Below are 22,588 nucleotides of genomic sequence, written 5' to 3'. Positions count from 1 at the left end.
TTCTTCATTCATTATGAGGGCTCAGTCAGTTCTCCTTAGGATTATTAAACCATTAGTAAAAGTGCATTAAAATCAGTTTATAATCTCTTCCAATGGGATTTCACAAATATCACTCCATAGCCAAATGGTTAACCGCTCTCTTCTGACTCAGAAAAGCATATTGTAATTAGAACACTTTTTGCACAATAATAAAAACAAAGCAGCTTTCGCAGGTTGTGCTGGATGTCAAACGTGGGTAAACCACTCTACTTTGAGCTCAGCTCGGCGTAGGTCTATTTATTTATAGACACTTCAAAAAGAAGGGGGTAGGCCACATCCCTACAGCCCAGGGTGTGGAGTGTGGATGCGCTTGTCTGTTTGTTGTGACTAAGTCTTTCTTGCTCAGTCCTAATTCTTCCTGGTCAAAACTGTTATTTTAAAAGACTCCTTGAACACAAAACCCTTCAGATGTGATGGAGATGTGGCCAAGGGAAGCAGTGAAGTGTAGCGATGGTGTGATGTGAATGCAGGCTCTGAGCCCAGATCCCAAATCCTGACACCCACCAGCAGCTGTGCATGTTTGAACTTACGAACCCATTTCCGCAGGTGGAAAATGGGCAAGTAAGCTTATCCTTGGCCTTGTCAGGAGCATGAGAAGGCCTCAGCAGGGAGCCTGGCTAGTCCTGCCCCCAGGCTCAGCGGTGGTTCTTCCTGCAGTCCTGCTGACCAGAAGGAACGTCACAAATGTCTCCTGCCCACAGGAGGCCTGGGGAAGATGGAGGAGGCCGCCCATCTCTAGGCACCTTCCACAGAACACTGGCCCCACACGTCAACGGTGCAACAGCCCGGTCCTGGCAGCTGATCCCTTAGCTGTCCCAGAATTCCAAGAGCAGCTTTGGAAGAGCTAGTTGGGTCCTTCCAGGGGGCATGGAAAGGAGGACCAAGGCCTTACCTGACTGAGGTGAGGAGCAGACACCATGGGGAATGGGGAAAGAGAGAACTACAGCCCAGAAGGCGCTTCCTTTACAGAATGCCGAGGCCAACTCAGGCAAATGTCAAGACCAGGAAAAGCCACCAACTTCAATTCAATTAAACGCATAGGACCGACTTTCAAGAAGGAATAATCTGGGTATTGACAAGTTTGTCTTCAAGTTAAGGCAAGAGAGAGAAGTCTTGAAGGATATTCATTAAAGTGTTCCTGGTTATCCCTGGATGGTGGCATTTGGTGTGATGTTCATGCTTATTTTACAAAAGCAATTAAGCTACTTTGAATAAGGGAGGAAAAGGAAATGCGAAAGAAACACCCAAGTTCTGAGTCAGAGATGTGACTTCAAATCCCAATTCCACCACCACCAGCTGTGACCATGAGCAGTCCCAGCATTACCGAGGGCCTCAGTTTCTGCATCTGCAGAATAGGAATAATAGTATCTATCTCCTAGGATTATCGAAGCTTAAAGTGGATAATTTAGGATATGCCAAACATCTGGAATCAGGCTCAAAAAGTGGTAAAGAATTTAGAAGATATTTTTCTTTAACACTCCAAAACAACTTTCAGGGAAAGTCATTTTTCATGGAAGGTGCTGACTTTATTGGAGACTGACCATCTCCTCATCACAGCCTACTCCAGGAAAATCAGAGGGAGGTGGGGAATGTTGTACCCAACTTTCTAATGTCTCTAAGACGTGGGTGGCAAGGGTAGGCTGTTAGTACTCCAGAATAATGTTGCTATCCACCCATTCGGGGCTTAGCATCACAACCAAACTGAGATCCAGACCCGAGAGAAGCCGTGTGAATCAACAGCAAATGTGCAGCCCCCCACCCATGCAACCCCACCCCAGACCTGGCGTCCCACTCACTGAGGCTCTGGCCAGGTGGCGGTGACTCAAACCTTCTCCATTTTAACTTGGCATCTCAGAGCTTTTGGACGGAGTCCACAAATACATGAGACAAAAATAGGCCAGCATACCCTCCCTTGCCAGGCCCTCATTATTGAGGGATGAGATGAGGGCTGGGCAAGCAGTTACACAGCTGAAACCAGGGCCCTAGAACCCAGCTCTGCCACGCATGGGCACCCCACAGCTTTGCCCACAGTGTCTGCTCTTTGTTCTCGTTTTCTCCTCTACTTCTCCTCCACCTCCCATTCTTCATGATCCATCTTTTTCCAAAAGTTGACAGGTTGGCTGGAGACAATTCCCCCTGTCGGCTTTTCTGTCTTTTTCACCTTTAGTTTAAGTTGTCCATGAAGGCTGGTGATCCGTTTTCGGTCCTCCATACCTTCCTGGGCAATCCCTCTGGGCCTTCACACTTCCACGCCCTCCACCTTCCCAGCTCCTTCCTCCCAGGGCCTCGAGCTTTTCCTTCTTTCCATCCTCTATGCACTGTTTCCCCCCGACATGTATGTTATCGTTTTATTGTGGCATCAACCATTCTTGGAGACTTTTCCCAGGGCTTGCAATTTTGTAGCAGAGAGAGATTTTCTATCTAAAGCAAAATGCTGGTCTTGTTTAAATAAATAATAATAAGATAAAAGAATCAGGCACTGTAGGGGTATTTGGCCCACAGCCATCCTGTCTCAGCAGGGTCCTTTTCATTGAGGGAAGCATTTTTCATATCCATAATTTGCCCTTTTCTCTAACCCAGGGTGCACGCTGCCGTGACCCTTGGTGACAATGTCCCCTGTGGCCTTCCTCCAAGGCTTGCTCCAGCAAGCTCTGACATGCTGTCCTCCCCGACCTTCTGGGCTGCGGCTTCTCCGACCTCCCGTAGCTCCTACAGACAGAGGAGCAGCAGCAAGGCACAAGGTAAGACAAACACTCTCTAGGCCAGGCCGCTCCTCGCTGCCACTCTGGGACAGCCAGGCAAAAGGCAGACGGCCCCAGCTCTGGAGGCCTCTCCTCCTCTGGACCCTAATCCTAACCCTAAGCCGCTAGAACACTCGTGGGAGAAAGGTGGACCTGCTTTGAGGCTCCCCTCCCTGCATGTACATCCATCCGGCTTCTCTCACCATTCGGCTTCTCTCAAGAAGAAACCTGGTGTCTGCCAGCCATGGGAGTTCATCCCCGCTCTGATATTGCTCTCATGTGGCCACATAACCTTGAATGTCTGACCTTCAGTTTCTTCATGTGTACAGCGGTGAAGATGATCCCCACTTTGCTAGATTGTTGTCAGGATTGCCTAAAAGAAAACAGGTCCTATGGCGGCATGTTTGTTGAGCTAGGAGGACTTGGAACAAAGTTAGCTTCTGCACCGGCTGTGCTGGAGCCAGGGAGGCCGCTCCAGTGTGGCCCTGTTTTTCCTGGTTTGTGTCCCAGGAACCTGCCAACCCTCATTGTCCCGGATTTTCCCTTTGACTCCAAATGCCGTCCTTTTTTTATCAAGCCTCTTTATTTTTGTTATTATCCCGTCAACATACTGCCCTCTGATTTGCCCCCATTAATGACTCGCGCCCTTTCCAAAGTCCAGCACACCGTATTTATATTCTCTTTCAACTGTCCTTAAAAAGGTTCCATTTGTCACCTCCGCCCCGATCAGGGGCGCCCGGACTCTAGGGCCAGGCCCTCGCGGGCTCCCGGGCTCCTCCGATCGCGTCCCTAACACTCCTGGCCGCAGGGCCGGCCCAGCGGGTGTCGCACGGGAGGGCACGTTTGGGTGGCTCACGCCGTGTTGGTCTCCCCTGTGTGCTTTATGGGAACACGTTCGTGCCTGCGCCCCACCGGGCAGAGCCGTCTTCCCGCCCCACACGCCGCGCCCGCAGGCCCCGCTGCCCGCAGCCTCTTCCCGACGCCCCCGGCCGCGCGCCCACCGGCCCGCCGCGTGCTGTGCCGGGCTTCCGCTCCTGCGCACGAATGCTTCTGCGAGCTTTCTCGGAAGCAGCTGGGGGGCGGGGAATCTGCGGAGGAATGGCGCTTTCTACACCAAAAAATAATAATAACAGAGCGTACGGTGAGCACCGGGGGCTGGAAACGGTGCGGCATCCGCTCGGGGCGGGGCGGCGCGGCCAGCGAATGACAACACTGCGCCCTGGTGGCCGATGCGGCCGGGCCCGAGAGGGCGCGGGCCGGGTGCGAGCCAGGGTTCTTCACCACGCAGCTTCCCCGTTCACCCCATTGAAACCGTCACTGAGCAGTGACGAGAATTCCCCGGGAAGCATTGAGGCCAGGAAGAAGCCCAGGAGAAAATCCGAATCTCATTGTTTTAGAATATGGATTTATTTATTGTCCCCAGATAGCAAGCTGAATTTCTGAAGAGTTCAGAGCTCGCAAAAGAAGCCAAGACCTTTCAGGGCATTTTATAATGTTGCTTTTTATAAACAAAATATTTAAACCATTACTATCACAGTTACTGGGGGATTACTGTTGAGCGGAAATTCTTGTGAAACTCCCAAAAGAAAGGGTCGTTTGTGCTCTTTGGCCTTAAGTAAAAATGTCCTGTTTAGTGTGTACATGTCTTCATATTTAATTATTCAGACTGTGCACTTTGTACATAAACTCAGCACTTAGGTTCTCTGTGAGCCAGAAACCTGGCTTCTGTGCTCATCCATAGACCCAGTGAGAGCACAGAAGCCAAGCCTGGTGGAGCCTGTGTCTACCAGGGCGTTTCACTAAAGCTTCAACCACTCACTGTAAATATCTCCCATGGAGGCTGAGGAAAAGTCGTAGCATGCTTGGAAATTGGGGTGGAGTATCGTCATCCAAAAAGGCGTATTTCTTTTGCTGTTTTCCACACCCGCCTGTGTCACTGTGAAGCTCAGCTCTCCCAGTCTCCCCATAAACTGGAGGAATCCTAGTGTTTCCTGTGCTGCCACATCAGGTGTGGGAAAGATTCTTATTTTTTTTTTTTTTTTTTGAGGCAGAGTTTTGCTCTTGTTACCCAGGCTGGAGTGCAATGGCACGACCTTGGCCCACTGCAACCTCTGCTTCCCGGGTTCAAGTGATTCTCCTGCCTCAGCCTCTGGAGTAGGGAGCTGGGATTACAGGCACCCCCCACCATGCCTGGTTATTTTTTGCATTTTTTAGTAGAGACCGGGTCTCACCATGTTGGCCAGGCTGGTCTCAAAATCCTGACCTCAGGTGATCCACCCGCTTCGGCCTCCCAAAGTGCAGAAATATTCTTAAGATGGATTTTTGGTAAGTACTTCGAGCAACTTTATGAAAGCTACCTTCAGTAACATAGAAAACTGTATATGCACATACTTAGATACAGAGCTCCCAGGGAGGAAGTGCTCTGAACATTACAGGTCAAATCTGCCCCCAAATAAGTTGATAGAACTTCAAGGAAGCATGAAAGTGGCCTCGCACATTTTATTTTATAGAGCATAAGTGCCTAATAAATGAATGTATGGGTCTGAAGAAAGAGATATTTTCTAATGAAGTTATAAGTGTCACAGTCCAGAAAAGTAGAACCCAAACAAACACAAAAAGGAGTGTGCAAGGCCCACACCACGCTGCACAGACTCTTCCCGCCTGGCGAATGCTCAGCAAGGGGCCAGACCACAGGCGAATGCTCTGCAAGGGGCCAGGCCACAGGGAGGGAGAGAAAGGTTGCGGGCATGAACACCAGGTGACCCCGTGAAGTGAGGTGTGTGCTTCTGAGAGCAGGAGTCCCCCAAGTGAAGTGGGCGATGGCCTCCACCACCTTGAGAACTCGTCTTCCACTGTTTTTAAAGCTGCCTTCTGTTTTGTTTTAGTTCTGGTAAGATACACCTAACATAAAATTGACCCTCTTAACCATTTTTAAGTGTGCAGTTCAATGGCATTAAGTACACTCACATTGCTATGCAACCATCACCACCATCTATCTCCAGGACTTTCTCCTCTTCCCAGATGGAAACTCTGGCTCCAGGACACACCAACTCCCCAGCTTCTCTCCCCCAGCCCCTGGAAACCCCCATTCCGGTTGCTGTCTTTGTGAATTTGACCATTAGGAACCTCACACAACATTTATTCTTTTTATCTCAGGATTACTACACTGAGCATGATGTCCCCCAGGCTCATCCATGTTGTAGCGTGTGCCAGGTTTCCCTCCCTGTTAAGGTGAGTCACGTTTCATCATACGTACCCATCACATCTGCTTATCCGTCCATCCGTCCGGGGATCCTTATCCGTTCCTCTGTCTGTGGATCCTTATCCATCCATCTGTCCGTGGATCCTTATCCGTTCCTCTGTCCAGGGATCCTTATCCGTTCCTCTGTCTGTGGATCCTTATCCGTTCCTCTGTCCGTGGATCCTTATCCGTCCATCTGTCCGGGGATCCTTATCCGTCCATCTGTCCAGGGATCCTTATCCGTTCCTCTGTCCGTGGATCCTTATCCGTTCCTCTGTCCGTGGATCCTTATCCGTCCATCTGTCCGTGGATCCTTATCCGTCCATCTGTCCGTGGATCCTTATCCGTCCATCTGTCCGGGGATCCTTATCCGTCCATCTGTCCGGGGATCCTTATCCGTCCATCTGTCCGGGGATCCTTATCCGTCCATCTGTCCGGGGATCCTTATCCGTCCATCTGTCCGGGGATCCTTATCCGTCCATCTGTCCGGGGATCCTTATCCGTCCATCTGTCCGGGGATCCTTATCCGTCCATCTGTCCGGGGATCCTTATCCGTCCATCTGTCCGGGGATCCTTATCCGTCCATCTGTCCGGGGATCCTTATCCGTCCATCTGTCCGGGGATCCTTATCCGTCCATCTGTCCGGGGATCCTTATCCGTCCATCTGTCCGGGGATCCTTATCCGTCCATCTGTCCGGGGATCCTTATCCGTCCATCTGTCCGGGGATCCTTATCCGTCCATCTGTCCGGGGATCCTTATCCGTCCATCTGTCCGGGGATCCTTATCCGTCCATCTGTCCGGGGATCCTTATCCGTCCATCTGTCCGGGGATCCTTATCCGTCCATCTGTCCGGGGATCCTTATCCGTCCATCTGTCCGGGGATCCTTATCCGTCCATCTGTCCGGGGATCCTTATCCGTCCATCTGTCCGGGGATCCTTATCCGTCCATCTGTCCGGGGATCCTTATCCGTCCATCTGTCCGGGGATCCTTATCCGTCCATCTGTCCGGGGATCCTTATCCGTCCATCTGTCCGGGGATCCTTATCCGTCCATCTGTCCGGGGATCCTTATCCGTCCATCTGTCCGGGGATCCTTATCCGTCCATCTGTCCGGGGATCCTTATCCGTCCATCTGTCCGGGGATCCTTATCCGTCCATCTGTCCGGGGATCCTTATCCGTCCATCTGTCCGGGGATCCTTATCCGTCCATCTGTCCGGGGATCCTTATCCGTCCATCTGTCCGGGGATCCTTATCCGTCCATCTGTCCGGGGATCCTTATCCGTCCATCTGTCCGGGGATCCTTATCCGTCCATCTGTCCGGGGATCCTTATCCGTCCATCTGTCCGGGGATCCTTATCCGTCCATCTGTCCGGGGATCCTTATCCGTCCATCTGTCCGGGGATCCTTATCCGTCCATCTGTCCGGGGATCCTTATCCGTCCATCTGTCCGGGGATCCTTATCCGTCCATCTGTCCGGGGATCCTTATCCGTCCATCTGTCCGGGGATCCTTATCCGTCCATCTGTCCGGGGATCCTTATCCGTCCATCTGTCCGGGGATCCTTATCCGTCCATCTGTCCGGGGATCCTTATCCGTCCATCTGTCCGGGGATCCTTATCCGTCCATCTGTCCGTGGATCCTTATCCATCCATCTGTCCGGGGATCCTTATCCGTTCCTCTGTCCGGGGATCCTTATCCGTTCCTCTGTCCGGGGATCCTTATCCGTGCCTCTGTCTGGGGATCCTTATCCAACCATCTGTCCGTGGATCCTTATCCGTTCCTCTGTCCAGGGATCCTTATCCGTCCATCTGTCCGTGGATCCTTATCCGTTCCTCTGTCCGGGGATCCCTGGACGCTTGTGTTGTTTCCACCTTCTGCCTAACGTGAATAACACTGCTGTGAACGTGGGTGTACAAATCACTCCTTGAGACCCTGCTTTCAATTCCTCTGGAAAAATACCCAGAAGAGGGATTGCTGGGTAATGTGGTGATTCTGTTTAATTTCTGGAGGAGCCACTGTACAGATCTCCACGCGGCCGCACGGCTTTACCTTCCCGCCACAGGTCCGAAGGGTTCCGCTTCCTCCACATCCTCCAACGCTGGCTGCTTCTGGGTTTTTGACAGTGGCCATCCCGATGAGTATGAGGTGGTAGAGCTGCCTGCTTTTTGATTAATGTGACGATCACACTCTCTGCCTGGGAATTTTACAGAATGGTGATGACTTTTTGTGGCATCTCAGGAAAGAAAATAACTTCATGGACGTCCTTAGTCAGAATCTACTCGGTATAGGCTCACATGAGACCTCGCCTCCCCTGGGAGTCACAACCGCTAATATACTTCTTCCTTCTGCTCTGCCCCCCACAAACCGCCCTGCCAGTCCTCACCACCTAAAGGGAGATTGGGAGCTGGTAGAAGAAAGACACCCTAAATCCCTGAGGTCAAGCAAAGCCCTGGGGAGGCGCCGTGGGATCCCTGCCTCGGACCTGCCTGGACAGCGTGTGAATGAGTCTCCCAGAGAGTTTCCCGCTCTGACCTCAAGGGCCAGCCTGCCTGTGTGGCCGTGAGCTGCTTTGTTCCCAGAGGAACTTACTCGCGGCAGCAGGACTCCACGGCCTCAGGGGCAGCCTAGGTATGTGTGTTCCTGTGCCATGGTTGTATGTCCATGGATGTGTGTGTTTCTGTGTGTGTGTGTGTGCAGGGAGGGGGGTGTTCGGCAGGACCAATGTGTCTTGTGTACTCAAGGACGGATTCTTTCAAGCCAGTCTTCTTTCTGGTGCTCTGCTCCCTGCATTTCCACTCGTGCTGTGTGGCCAGTTAACATTTGTTTATCGTGCGCTTCCCCTATTAAAATTTCTTTAGGCCAGCCGGGCGCGATGGCTCATGCCTGTAATCCCAGCACTTTGAGAGGATGAGGCGGGCAGATTACAAGGTCAGGAGATTGAGACCATCCTGGTCAATATGGTGAAACCCCGTCTCTACTAAAATACAAAATTAGCTGGCGTGGTCGTGCATGCCTGTAATCCCAGCTACTCAGGAGGCTGAGGCACAAGAATCACTTGAACCCAGGAGGCAGAGGTTGCAGTGAGCCAAGATCGCGCCACTGCACCCCAGCCTGGCGACAGAGTGAGACTCCATCTCAAAAAAAAAATTTTTTTTTCTTTAGGCCTTGGCAAAGTGGGGGGCTGTCCTGGTTGGGTGAAGGTCCAAATCACCTCCCCATCCCAAGGGTCACTTCTCTAGAGAGAATATGACACACACAAGAACCAAAACCTCACAGGAGCTGCTTGTCCACCTTCAAGAAAGGTTCAGATGTCCAAGGTGGTGGATGGAACTCCTGTTCCCCTTTTCTTCTACTTGCAAAATCTAGCCACGCCGTGGCCCAACGATGGAGAAGAAGCCGAGAACCTGGCAAGGGTCTCTTTTCCTGCAACTGTGGTCTTTCTGGCTAAGCTGCCGGTTGGACACTCATTCCCAGCTCCACATGGCGGTGGGCTTGCTACATCCTGCCTGGGCTCAGGCCTCTGTGCTGCTCTCGCTCCTTTTCTGTCTTCCATGTTCCTGCTGGGCCTTGATTTTCTTGGTCTGGTTCAGGGTCTTCAACCAGCCACATTTCCCAGTTCATCTGGGATCCTTTGTTTCCTTCTCCAAACCTCTCTCTGCGTGATTGGGCAGGTGGGAGGATCCTGGAGCTCTGGGCTTCCATACCTGTCACCCCGTGTCACGGAAATTCCCTTGGTCTCCAGGGCTCAAGCAGACAGCAGCATGATTCCTATAGGATGAGCGGTAGCCAAGTGTGGCTGGCCTTTGCCTTCTAAGAAAGGTGGTGTTTCCTGGCATCTACAGGGCCTTCGCCACTCTTGAGGGATATCCAGCCCCTCTGCTCCCAGGCGGGACTGCTCCCAGCACTGAATCTTCTGACTGCCACGGGTTTCACTGAGCCAAGTGGACGGAGGGTTGGCCTGCTTCAGCTGAGGGTGTGTGTGCCGTCGCCAGCATAGGGGTGGGAGTGGCTGGCCTGTCACAGGAACGTCTTGGGCCTTCTGGCAGGCTCCCTAAGGGTGGCTTGGACCCCAGTGTGGCCCTCTGGGGTTCCCAGGTTTGCTTGGCCTTTCCTTCACTTTTTTGGTGAGGGGCCTTCAGTCTTGGAGTGGCTCCATTCCAAGAGTCCCTGGAGACACACACTCACTCCACCTGCTCGCGAGCCTGGGCTCGCATCACAGCGCCCGCCACCGTTGCCTGCGGGTTCGTTCCTGAGGCTGGGCGGAGCAGTAGCCCTCCGTGGCAGTGCCTTGGTGTCGTGCTGCTCTGGCCTGTTTTTTCCAGGGTGTCGCCGGGGTGGTCCCGGGATCTTAGGAGTCGCAGAGGGCCAATCAGAATGAACAAACGTCAGTCGGAGCCCCAGTGATGCACTGTGGGATCCCTGTCTCAGTCCTGCCTAGATGATGTGTGGGTGAGTCTCCCCTGAGATCGTCCCACTGTGACTCTGAGGGCCGGCCTGCCTCTATGACCGTGGGCTGCTGTCTTCCCAGAGGGGCTTCCTGGCAGCCGCAGAACCGTGCAGCTTCAGGGGCAGCCTGGGCATGTGTGTGTTTTATGCCACGGTTGTATGTCCGCCTGTGTGCGTGTTTGTGTTTGTGTGTGTGTTTGTGTGTGTGTTTGTGTGCGTGTTTGTGTGTGTGTTTGTGTGTGGGTTTGTGTGTTTGTGTGTGTGTGTGTGTGCGTGTTTGTGTNCTCGGTATAGGCTCACATGAGACCTCGCCTCCCCTGGGAGTCACAACCGCTAATATACTTCTTCCTTCTGCTCTGCCCCCCACAAACCGCCCTGCCAGTCCTCACCACCTAAAGGGAGATTGGGAGCTGGTAGAAGAAAGACACCCTAAATCCCTGAGGTCAAGCAAAGCCCTGGGGAGGCGCCGTGGGATCCCTGCCTCGGACCTGCCTGGACAGCGTGTGAATGAGTCTCCCAGAGAGTTTCCCGCTCTGACCTCAAGGGCCAGCCTGCCTGTGTGGCCGTGAGCTGCTTTGTTCCCAGAGGAACTTACTCGCGGCAGCAGGACTCCACGGCCTCAGGGGCAGCCTAGGTATGTGTGTTCCTGTGCCATGGTTGTATGTCCATGGATGTGTGTGTTTCTGTGTGTGTGTGTGTGCAGGGAGGGGGGTGTTCGGCAGGACCAATGTGTCTTGTGTACTCAAGGACGGATTCTTTCAAGCCAGTCTTCTTTCTGGTGCTCTGCTCCCTGCATTTCCACTCGTGCTGTGTGGCCAGTTAACATTTGTTTATCGTGCGCTTCCCCTATTAAAATTTCTTTAGGCCAGCCGGGCGCGATGGCTCATGCCTGTAATCCCAGCACTTTGAGAGGATGAGGCGGGCAGATTACAAGGTCAGGAGATTGAGACCATCCTGGTCAATATGGTGAAACCCCGTCTCTACTAAAAATACAAAAATTAGCTGGCGTGGTCGTGCATGCCTGTAATCCCAGCTACTCAGGAGGCTGAGGCACAAGAATCACTTGAACCCAGGAGGCAGAGGTTGCAGTGAGCCAAGATCGCGCCACTGCACCCCAGCCTGGCGACAGAGTGAGACTCCATCTCAAAAAAAAAATTTTTTTTTCTTTAGGCCTTGGCAAAGTGGGGGGCTGTCCTGGTTGGGTGAAGGTCCAAATCACCTCCCCATCCCAAGGGTCACTTCTCTAGAGAGAATATGACACACACAAGAACCAAAACCTCACAGGAGCTGCTTGTCCACCTTCAAGAAAGGTTCAGATGTCCAAGGTGGTGGATGGAACTCCTGTTCCCCTTTTCTTCTACTTGCAAAATCTAGCCACGCCGTGGCCCAACGATGGAGAAGAAGCCGAGAACCTGGCAAGGGTCTCTTTTCCTGCAACTGTGGTCTTTCTGGCTAAGCTGCCGGTTGGACACTCATTCCCAGCTCCACATGGCGGTGGGCTTGCTACATCCTGCCTGGGCTCAGGCCTCTGTGCTGCTCTCGCTCCTTTTCTGTCTTCCATGTTCCTGCTGGGCCTTGATTTTTCTTGGTCTGGTTCAGGGTCTTCAACCAGCCACATTTCCCAGTTCATCTGGGATCCTTTGTTTCCTTCTCCAAACCTCTCTCTGCGTGATTGGGCAGGTGGGAGGATCCTGGAGCTCTGGGCTTCCATACCTGTCACCCCGTGTCACGGAAATTCCCTTGGTCTCCAGGGCTCAAGCAGACAGCAGCATGATTCCTATAGGATGAGCGGTAGCCAAGTGTGGCTGGCCTTTGCCTTCTAAGAAAGGTGGTGTTTCCTGGCATCTACAGGGCCTTCGCCACTCTTGAGGGATATCCAGCCCCTCTGCTCCCAGGCGGGACTGCTCCCAGCACTGAATCTTCTGACTGCCACGGGTTTCACTGAGCCAAGTGGACGGAGGGTTGGCCTGCTTCAGCTGAGGGTGTGTGTGCCGTCGCCAGCATAGGGGTGGGAGTGGCTGGCCTGTCACAGGAACGTCTTGGGCCTTCTGGCAGGCTCCCTAAGGGTGGCTTGGACCCCAGTGTGGCCCTCTGGGGGTTCCCAGGTTTGCTTGGCCTTTCCTTCACTTTTTTGGTGAGGGGGCCTTCAGTCTTGGAGTGGCTCCATTCCAAGAGTCCCTGGAGACACACACTCACTCCACCTGCTCGCGAGCCTGGGCTCGCATCACAGCGCCCGCCACCGTTGCCTGCGGGTTCGTTCCTGAGGCTGGGCGGAGCAGTAGCCCTCCGTGGCAGTGCCTTGGTGTCGTGCTGCTCTGGCCTGTTTTTTCCAGGGTGTCGCCGGGGTGGTCCCGGGATCTTAGGAGTCGCAGAGGGCCAATCAGAATGAACAAACGTCAGTCGGAGCCCCAGTGATGCACTGTGGGATCCCTGTCTCAGTCCTGCCTAGATGATGTGTGGGTGAGTCTCCCCTGAGATCGTCCCACTGTGACTCTGAGGGCCGGCCTGCCTCTATGACCGTGGGCTGCTGTCTTCCCAGAGGGGCTTCCTGGCAGCCGCAGAACCGTGCAGCTTCAGGGGCAGCCTGGGCATGTGTGTGTTTTTATGCCACGGTTGTATGTCCGCCTGTGTGCGTGTTTGTGTTTGTGTGTGTGTTTGTGTGTGTGTTTGTGTGCGTGTTTGTGTGTGTGTTTGTGTGTGGGTTTGTGTGTTTGTGTGTGTGTGTGTGTGCGTGTTTGTGTGTGGGTTTGTGTGTGGGTTTGTGTGTTTGTGTGTGTTTGTGTGTGGGTTTGTGTGCGTGTTTGTGTGTGGGTTTGTGTGTGGGTTTGTGTGTGTGTTTGTGTGCATGTTTGTGTGTGGGTTTGTGTATGTGTTTGTGTGTGTGTGTGCGTGTTTGTGTGTGTGTTTGTGTGCATATTTGTGGGTTTGTGTGTGTGTTTGTGTGCATGTTTGTGTGTGGGTTCGTGTGTGGGTTTCTGTGTGGGTTTCTGTGTTTGTCATGTCAGACGGGACCAATGTGGAGTGTATACGCGAGGGCAGATTCCTTAACGTCAACCTTCTTCCTGGTGCACAGCTTTCTGCGTTTCTGCTCCTGCTGTGTGGACGGTTGGCATTCGTTGATCTTGCACTTCCTGTTTGGGTTTGTTTAGGCCTCGGCAAAGTGCGGAGCTGCCTCCACCCAGCAGAGGTCCAAATCACCTCCTCATTTAGAGGGACTGTGTCTCTAGAGAAGAAGATATACCAAAAACGAAAACCTCACAGGAGCTTTTTGTCCACTTGCAAGCGAGGTACAGACATGTTTGAGACGGTGGATGGACTTTTTTTTTTTCCTTTTCTCTCTTTCCAAAATCTGGACACACCATGGCCCAGTGATGGAGAAGAAGTCGAGGACCTGGCAAGGATCTTCTTTCTTAGGAGTCATGGAGGGCTGACCAGTCTCAATAAAGCCCACGGGGAGCCCATGTGACCCAGCGTCTGGGTGGCAGCCTGTGTACAATCTGCAGCTCATCTGGATCACACAGCTCAGCTGAACTCACAGCTGGAGGTCCAGCACTGCCCAGGGGCTGGCGGCCATCCTGTTTGGGTGGGGCTCTGCAGGATGGGCAACCACACGGCGGTCTCCCCGGGAGCCTGGGAAAAGGGAGGGTCCACAGATTACAAGGGGACAAGACCCTGTTGGACAAAAATGTCCAAGTGGGAAGCTGCCTAGCTCTGACCAGGTCTGGGAACGCATTGGGATTGGAAGTCATCTAAATATAGCCTGTTTATAGCCTGTGATCTGACTTTCTCAGGCACTGTTTGTATGAGAGCTGGTAACTATAGCACAATTTTTCTAAACTGGTCATTTTCTACACTAACTTTTTATTTGCATTTGAAATGATTTTATTATTGGCACCAGAGAATTAAAACCTCAGACTACTGCTGTGGCTGAAAGCTACGCACAGCTTTCCATGAACTCTTTCATCAGCCTGTTTGGGTGTTTGAACATTTAAAGCAAGATAAAAGAATCTGAAGGGATTGCTTGTTTTCACATCTCATCATTCATCCGACTTTGTTTTTAACTGTTCAGTTCAGTTCACTGAATGTCTGTATTAATGTTTCACTCATCCGCAGAGGTGTAAATATGAATGACAGTGTGTGCCCATTCAAAGGGACAGTGGGAGGAAGATAATCCCATAGTCTTGGGACCACAGGGCCTCCAAATACCTGCACCACAAAGGAGTAAAGAGACTTGGTAGTCTCTTTAGCTGTCACTGCAGCCATTCCCCAGGTTTCAGGAATCAACGTCTGCATTTGCTTTCATTCTTTCTCTTATTCAGGGGTCCCCTCAACCACGGCCATGGCTATCTCTGAGAATCCTCTGGGCAGATTTTCAAAGTTCCATGCCCAGCCATGCCCAGGATGCACCCCAGACCGGTCATCAGGTCCCGACCCGTGGGGTGGCTCTGCGAAAGCTCCCTGGTGGATTCTCAAGTTGCACTGGTGGAGACTGCAGCCCAGCAGGCCATAGCACAGGGAACTCCAGAGCTCATCTAACCCTGCAGATAGGGAACAAAAGCAACAAAACATTTTAAAAGAAAATAGCGGAGCAAAGATTCTTTGACTTTGGGCAGTGACTAGTGGATTTCTGAGAGTCGCGATATTTCAGGCAGTTTTAAAGTAAAACAAAGCACAGAATATAACCACAAAGACCTGAAAACCAAAACCGAGAGGATAGTCTTCCGAAGCCCTTTCCGGCCATCTGGTTTCCTCCTCAAGACTCAGTGTTTATGAACTTTCCTCCCCCATCCTCATTAAATACTGCTTTCCATGTATGGATGTAGTTAATTCACCCCAAAGAGCAAATGACCACTGAGAACCAAAGTGATACGTTTTCTGGAGTGTTCACACTTGACCCCTCCTCCCCACACTCATTAATACACATGCACACACCACACACATGCACACACCACACACATGCACAAACACACAGATGTGGACCCATGTGCACACACATGCACACACATGCATGCACTCATACACACATGGGCGCATGCACACATCCACATGTACACCATGCACATGCACACATGCACGCACACACATGGACAGGCACACACACACTCACACGAGCACAAACATGACTAGGGCAGCAGGCTGCTCTCCTAATCACCGTGGTATAAATCGCCATTTTCAAGTCTTAGAAGGTTAGTTTCCTTTTTGCCTTTTTAAAACCATCTGTTCTTCCCCTAAGATTAGTTGTATCCCACGGCTCCTCTCCTATACTTCTCCTAAAAACAAGTCTATAACAGACTTTTTTATTTTAGAGAATTAAAAAAAAAAAAACCAGGGTAATAGACAAGGTGGTAGGAATGACAAGTGCGGGAGATAACAGAGTCAAAAAAGATGGAAATGTCTTTTCCCGGTGGTTCCAACACTCCTAATTGACTTTTCTAGGAGATTAGAAACATTCACCTACCTCTGGCTCCAGTGTGTTTCCCAGTGGCTGGCTGGGAAGCCCAGTAGCTTCAGGTCTTTGATTTCATTCCTGCAGGTAGAACTCACTCCTTACCCCACTCCATTCTCTCCCGTTCACTCGTCCCTACATCCTGCAGGATATGTGTGTCATGAAGGCTCCCTTTTTAGCGTCTCTGCTTGCAATGTTAGGCATTTACTCCCAGCAGGCTTACAGTTTCTAGTTAAAGGATCAACTCTATCAGGGCAGAAAGCATTTTGGCTATGAACCAAGAGGGGAGGGAGGATTGAGTGACCTGGACCTTTTCCACGTGCTCCCAGGACAAGGGAGGACAAATGGGAAGCCTCCGTCCTATAAATGCTACATGGGCCAAGATAGTGGAGGGGAATACGTCACAGCAAAGTAACTCTCAACACTGACTAATTAAGCACGTGGCAGTGCCATTTATTAAGTCTAGTAGAAATGGTTAGAGGCTCCACAGTTTAAAAGAAAAAAAAAAAGTACTAATATTGAATAGTTCTATTTATGTCAAACTATGACAACATATTAATGTCAAAATGTACAGCCAGTCTGTCACCATGTGAGGTTACTAATATGTCTGCAAGTCCCTTTAAGAACAGTTGTTCCCAGCAGTGGAGAACATGTGGCCCAGTGGAAAACACTGGTCTAGGAAGCTTCAGCCCCAGTTCTGCCAAAAGGAATGTGAGGCGATTGTGCAGCCACTCTGTGCCTCAGGTCTTACCTGCAAACTGAGGGGAATAACATCGGCCTTAGGGTTGGTGCATCCCTAAAGAATAGTTCAGGGCTGGGCACGGTGGCTCATGCCTGTAATCATCAGCACTTTGGGAGGCTGAGGCCAGTGGATGGCTTGAGCCCAGGAGTTCAAGACCAGTCTGGGCAACATGAAAAGACCTCATCTGTACAAAAAAATACACAAATTAGCCAGGTGTGGTGGTACATGCCTCTAAACCCAGCTGCAAGGGAGGCTGAGGTGAGCGGATTGCTTAATCTCAAGTCAAGGCTGCAGGGAGCCAGGATCATGCCATTGCACTCCATCCTGGGTGACAGAGCAAGACCCTGTCTCCAAAAAATAAAAAAAAAGTATTTCAGGATATCGCTTAACAACAATGTCAGCTGAAGAGTAATTGCCTGAAAAGGTACTCAACATTAAACCATATTGAGATAGCGCTAAACTCCTACTAGAATGGTTAAAGTTAAAAAAAAAAATTTGAGTATATCACATGTTAATGAGGAGGAGGAGCCACAGGAACTCTTCTATACTACTGGCAAACTGGCGCAACCACTTTGGAAAACGGTGTGGCCATAGGTACTTAATCATGACCCAGAAATCCACATCCAGATATTTACCCAAGAGAAATGTCTGCTAAGTTTATGCAAAGACTCAAATGCCAATGTTCACGGCAGCACTATTCAAATAAGCAAGAACTGGAAAGAACTCAGGTGCCCATCAGCTGCTAAATGAATAAAGTCTGGGATATCTATACAGTGAAACTACTGAGCAGTAGAAAGGAACACAGTTTTAACACAAGCCACAGATGAATGGAGCGCAAAACCACTCTGCTCAGTGAAGGAGGCAAACACACAGCATTAGATATCGCTTGATTCCATTTACATGAAAGTCTAGAAAAGGCAAAGCTATGGCGCCATAAAGGTCCTTAACAGTTGCCAGGGGCTGGGGCCAGGAAAGGGGATCGGCTACAAAGGGACTCAAGGAAATTTCTAGGGTGATAAAAATGTTCCAGATCTTGGTTGTGGTGATGACTGCTCTATAAAATAACCAAATCTCACCACACCAGGCACTACAGTGTGTGTTAACTGTACCGTGTGTGTATTTTAAATGCCTGAGTTTTATTATATGTAAATAATGCCTCAATAAAGCCAGAAAAACATTTAAATGAATTTTCCTCCAGGCAACATCCATTTTAATACTATCATTATGGTATTATCTTTGGGGAAGACTATATTTGCTGACTTCCACTCATGGCTGGTGTTACCTGCTTCTGGGGCACTTGGTTGAGTTTAAGGATCACCTTGGCACGGCTCTACCACTTCTGTGCTTTCTAATGGGATGGCTGTGTCTTCCACTGGCCAGAGGAGCAACAGTAGTGTGACAGCCTTCTATTTCCAGCAGAAGAACCAGCAGCTGCAGGAGTGAAGCTGCCGTTTGGGGCAGTGCTCAAGGAAGAGAGGCTGGTGTCAGAGAGATGTTAGACACCCTTTACTGTTCTCAGAGAGTTCTGGCCACTGACTGGGATAGCTGGAGCCTTACAGGGAGAGATGGTGGAAGCTGAGTGAAAGGGGAGGTCCTGAGTAAGAGATTCCCGAAGCACATCTCAAATCCAATGGGACACATGCAGGGAGGAAAACTACTCAGAGGAAGCAACATTCATCCTCCCATTGCATTAAAAATAAAGACAAGACCACCATTCATTCAAATAACTGGGCCTGTTGTGTATTCAAATAACTACTGACTGACTTTCTCTTCCACTTCATTGACGGGTGGAGAATGAACAGAAGTGACCTGGCCAGCTGGTCATTTTGTTCACATGTACATAGGCCCAACCTCAAGGGCATTGGGGTGGTGTCTGTTTTAATTTGAGTTATTTTGAAAGCAAAGCCTGAAACACACGTGTGAATGCAGGTAGCTTCCATGGAAAGTAATTGGGAAACAGATAGAAGGACCAAAAGGGAAGAAAGTCAACATGGACTATGTTATCGGGTTGGTTACTGCAGTGAGCAACTGGGCTCAGCTCTGCTGGGGGTCTTCTGAGGAGGGAATATGCCTCATAGTCCTCTCTCCCAGGGGCAGAAAGCTGGGCAGTTCCCGCTGACTTCCAGCTCCCCTTGGTTGAGGCTGCCCATTCCAGGGCTGTGTGTACATGGACAAAGCTACTGTCTGAGGCTTAGGAGAAAGTCCTGGGGCTGAAGAGAGACACACATGTGGGGGGGGGGGGCCTGAAATCAGGCTGGTGAAGTGGTATGGCACCAGCTGCAGCACCAAGGTCCAAAAGAGAGTGGCTGGGGGTGACAACCTTTCTGCTCAAAGAGATGCAAACCCAACATCTCTGAAGAGGAAGGGGCGGAGTGGACAGTTCACTCTGGGAGGTGCTTTGGGTACCCCTCAGCACTGCTCGGAGGAAATGGGGTGAACTCGCAGCCATGCCCAGGTTGCCATTGGCTCTCTGATTCTCTTAGACCTTGGTGGTATGGGCCTCCTCAACCCTGGAAGAAACAGAGATATGGGATTGTTGCCATGTGCCTGTCATCCTGAGCCTTGGACCACGCCATTGCACAAACATGTAGAGGTTTCATGGTTTAACTTTAATCATATCCAGTTTCCGCCAGGCAAGCTGGGGGCACACTTCCTGCCCTTCTGCCTCGCACCTGCAGTGAAGGCCCTGGATCTAAGTGGAAGACAAGGTACATTTGAGACAATCTGATACTTCAGCCTTATTCCTGGGGTAGGTGTGCACAGTATGCATGTGTGTAATAAGAGCTCCAGGGGTGACCAAACACTTGCCAAATGGCCTGGGGGACACTCTGCGCTTTTTGAATTTTTCTTTGGAGACAGGCAAGAATCAGCAGGTTTCTGTCGTTTTTGAAATATCAGCTGACTATGCCCTGTCTGCTGTATAAAGGTCATTCCAGCTGGAGCTTTGAGTAAATGTCTCTAACTCTCTGAAAAGCTCACATCCTGGAACAAAACTCTTGCCTTCCCAAAGGAGGAGAGCAAAGCCCCCCAACCAGCTCACAGAAGGAAAATCAGAGGCAAGAGGAGGGATCTCAGATAAGCTCTTAATAACAAAAACCTTTTATTAACAATGGTGTTTCCCCGTCTCACAGATTTCCAGGACCTGGCTGAGCACATTGGGTAACTGTGAGGCCAGCCTATCCCCAGAGTGTATTTGACACTCAATAAAAAACCTACACTAATTTAAACAGCTCCAGAATGGCTGACAATATGGACAACATTTTAGACTGGAAGGAAAAGTAAAAAAGGAATGAAACACTTTCATTTTGAATGAACAGATTGATTTTAAAACAAACATGATAGATAAATCAGGCTCACAGACATGTTTACAATGAATAATTATCTGGTAGACGTTGACCTCGCCTGGGGAAAAGCTGGGATATTACATTAGCCCAAATGTGCTTCCTTGTCTTCCACTTGGAATGGTGGCCTTTCATGACAGGTGCAAGGCAGTGGCAGGTTGTGAGTGTGTGTGTGTGTTTAAACAATTTTCCATCTTTAAGCCGACTTTACTGGATTCCAATATTTTACCTATGAACTCATGATTATTTACCTTAAACTTTATTTGCATTTTCTCTGAGAGTGAAACACTGTGTGTGTACATGTGTGCATGGATGTGTGTGCATCTGTATAGTGGGTGGGTGTAGGTGTGGCTGTATGTGTAGTGGATGGGTGGGTGTAGGTGTACATGGGTGTGTGTGTAGTGGAGGGGTGGGCATAGGTGTGAGTGGATGTGTGTGTATAGTGGGTGGGTGGGTGTACATACGTGTGCAGTGGATGGGTAGGTGTAGGTGTGGGTGTGTGTGTAGTGGATGGGTGGGTGTAGGTGTACACGGGTATGTGCATAGTGAATGGGAATAGGTGTGAGTGGATGTGTGTATAGTGGGTGGGCGGGTGTACATATGTGTGCAGTGAATGGGTAGGTGTAGGTGTGGGTGTGTGTGTGTAGTGGATGGGTGGGTGTAGGTGTACACGGGTATGTGCATAGTGAATGGGAATAGGTGTGAGTGGGTGTGTGTATAGTGGGTGGGTGGGTGTACGTGTGTGTGTAGTGGATGGGTGGGCGTAGGTGTGAGTGAATGTGTGTGTGTAGCGGATGGGTGGGCATAGGTATGGGTGGACGTGTGTGTGTAGTGGGTGGGTGGGTGGTGGGTGTATGTGTGCGTGTGTGTGTAGTGGGTGGGTGAGTGTAGGTACACGTGGGTGTGTGTGTGTAGTGGATGTGTGGCTTAGATGTGAGAGAGTGTGTGTGTAGTGTGTGGGTGTGTGTAGGTGTACATGGGTGTAGGGGTGTGTGAGTTTATGGAAAATAGAAAATAATAGCAGGGAGCATAGACATAAGGAGATTGTCTGTCTGATGCCATAAGGGCCGCTTTGGTGCTGGCTACTTTTGTGACCTACCATTTTGTGACCACAGCTACCATTGCTGCAGTGACATGGATCAGAGGAGCAACTTTCCAGTAACCTCTAAGCAGAGGCATTTTTCACAATAGAGAGATTTTCAAAATTTCTCAAATGACCTCTTTCACGTGGTCTCTCCTGGGCCCCATGGTTTTGATGGCATTCTCCCCAGATCAGCGCCCACATGCTCCAGGTATGCCTGTGAACAGATATTGGAGGAGAGTAACGGAATGGCTTTTGGGTGAGAAAGTTCTTATGGTAAATCTCAACTTGGCCGCTTTCTCACTGAATAAACTTAGCTGTAACACTTAGCTGTAAAACACTGTTTCCTTATCTAGAAAACTGGTATTATAGCAGGACATACCGTTTCGCAAAATTTGTTATAAAGTTTAAATTAAAGAGTGAGGGTAAACCTCTTAGCACAGTGTCAGACACAAAGTGTCTGTTCAATTAATGATGATAATGATGAACCCATGGTATACCAGATGACTTTTTAGAAACATAAATGCCAGTGCTTGAAACCTTCTTTGATTTGTTTGTCTTGGGGGCCAGCCTGCCTCTTTGGGCAGCACATAGGGATTTTATTTTAATACGGTACATGACAGCATAAAACTCAGCAACGCTACTCTGCCATGGATTGTTTCCAAAGGAGTATGGCCATGAAGGAGTTAAGGCAGTTTTGCTTCCAAGGAGATGCCCACGAGTGGATCCCATAGGCACTGCTATCGGGAGAGTGCTGGTATTTTGTTTTATAGTGTAAGCCGGGTCGCTCCCCATCTGTATCACAGACTACTTTGGGTTTACTGCTATAGCAGGATTTAAGGAAATTATTAATGTTAAATGACTATATGAGAAAAGAAAAAATAGTTCAAATCAGTGATCTAAGCTTCCTCCTTGAGAAATTAGAAAAAATACAGCAAACTGAACCTAAAGAAAGAAAACAATAAAGATAAGAACAGAAATCAATGAATACCTAAAACCAGTGACGCAAAAGCTACTTCTTTGAGAAGATCAGTAAAACAATTAAACTTCAAGTCAAATTAAGCAGGAGAAGAGGTAAGTCACAAATCAGAGGTGAGAGAGGTGGCATCAGCACGGATTCTACAGATGTTAAAAGGATCATAGAAAACATTATGAACAACTTCATGTCAATAAACCTAGGTAAAAATCAGTTAAGTTCCTTAAAGGACAGTAACTACCAGATTCACTCAAGAATAGATGGATACCCAAAATAGTTTGATACCTATTAAAGAAATTAAATTAAATTTGTCGTTTAAAACCTTCCCACAAAGAAAACTCTAGACAAGATGGCTTCACTAAATAATATCAGTTCTACACACACTATTCCAGAGAATTGAAAAGAGGAAATCCTGCCTAATTTTGTCTGTCCTGACAAATTTTTTTTTGTTTTGCACTGTCCTGAAGCCAAAAGACAACAAAACCATAGGATAATATCTTTCACAAACATAGACGTGAAAATTCTAAATGTGGCA

General features: G+C 49.9%; 1 long non-coding RNA gene across 1 annotated transcript; it reads left to right on the top strand.

Annotated features, from left to right (window-relative positions):
• The first annotated feature begins 10,853 nt into the window (after positions 1 to 10,853).
• LOC108514209 (uncharacterized) lies at positions 10,854 to 14,475 on the top strand. The gene is made up of 3 exons (XR_001881155.1): positions 10,854 to 11,101; positions 12,319 to 12,927; positions 13,617 to 14,475. It is a non-coding gene; the product is annotated as an uncharacterized LOC108514209 (long non-coding RNA).
• Positions 14,476 to 22,588: the final 8,113 nt, after the last annotated feature.

The sequence above is a fragment of the Rhinopithecus bieti genome, unplaced genomic scaffold (assembly GCF_001698545.2).
Source record: "Rhinopithecus bieti isolate Rb0 unplaced genomic scaffold, ASM169854v2 scaffold_32012, whole genome shotgun sequence".
Taxonomy (NCBI): domain Eukaryota; kingdom Metazoa; phylum Chordata; class Mammalia; order Primates; family Cercopithecidae; genus Rhinopithecus; species Rhinopithecus bieti.
Note: the sequence above shows the minus strand (reverse complement) of the source record. Positions and strands in the feature narration are given on the sequence as shown.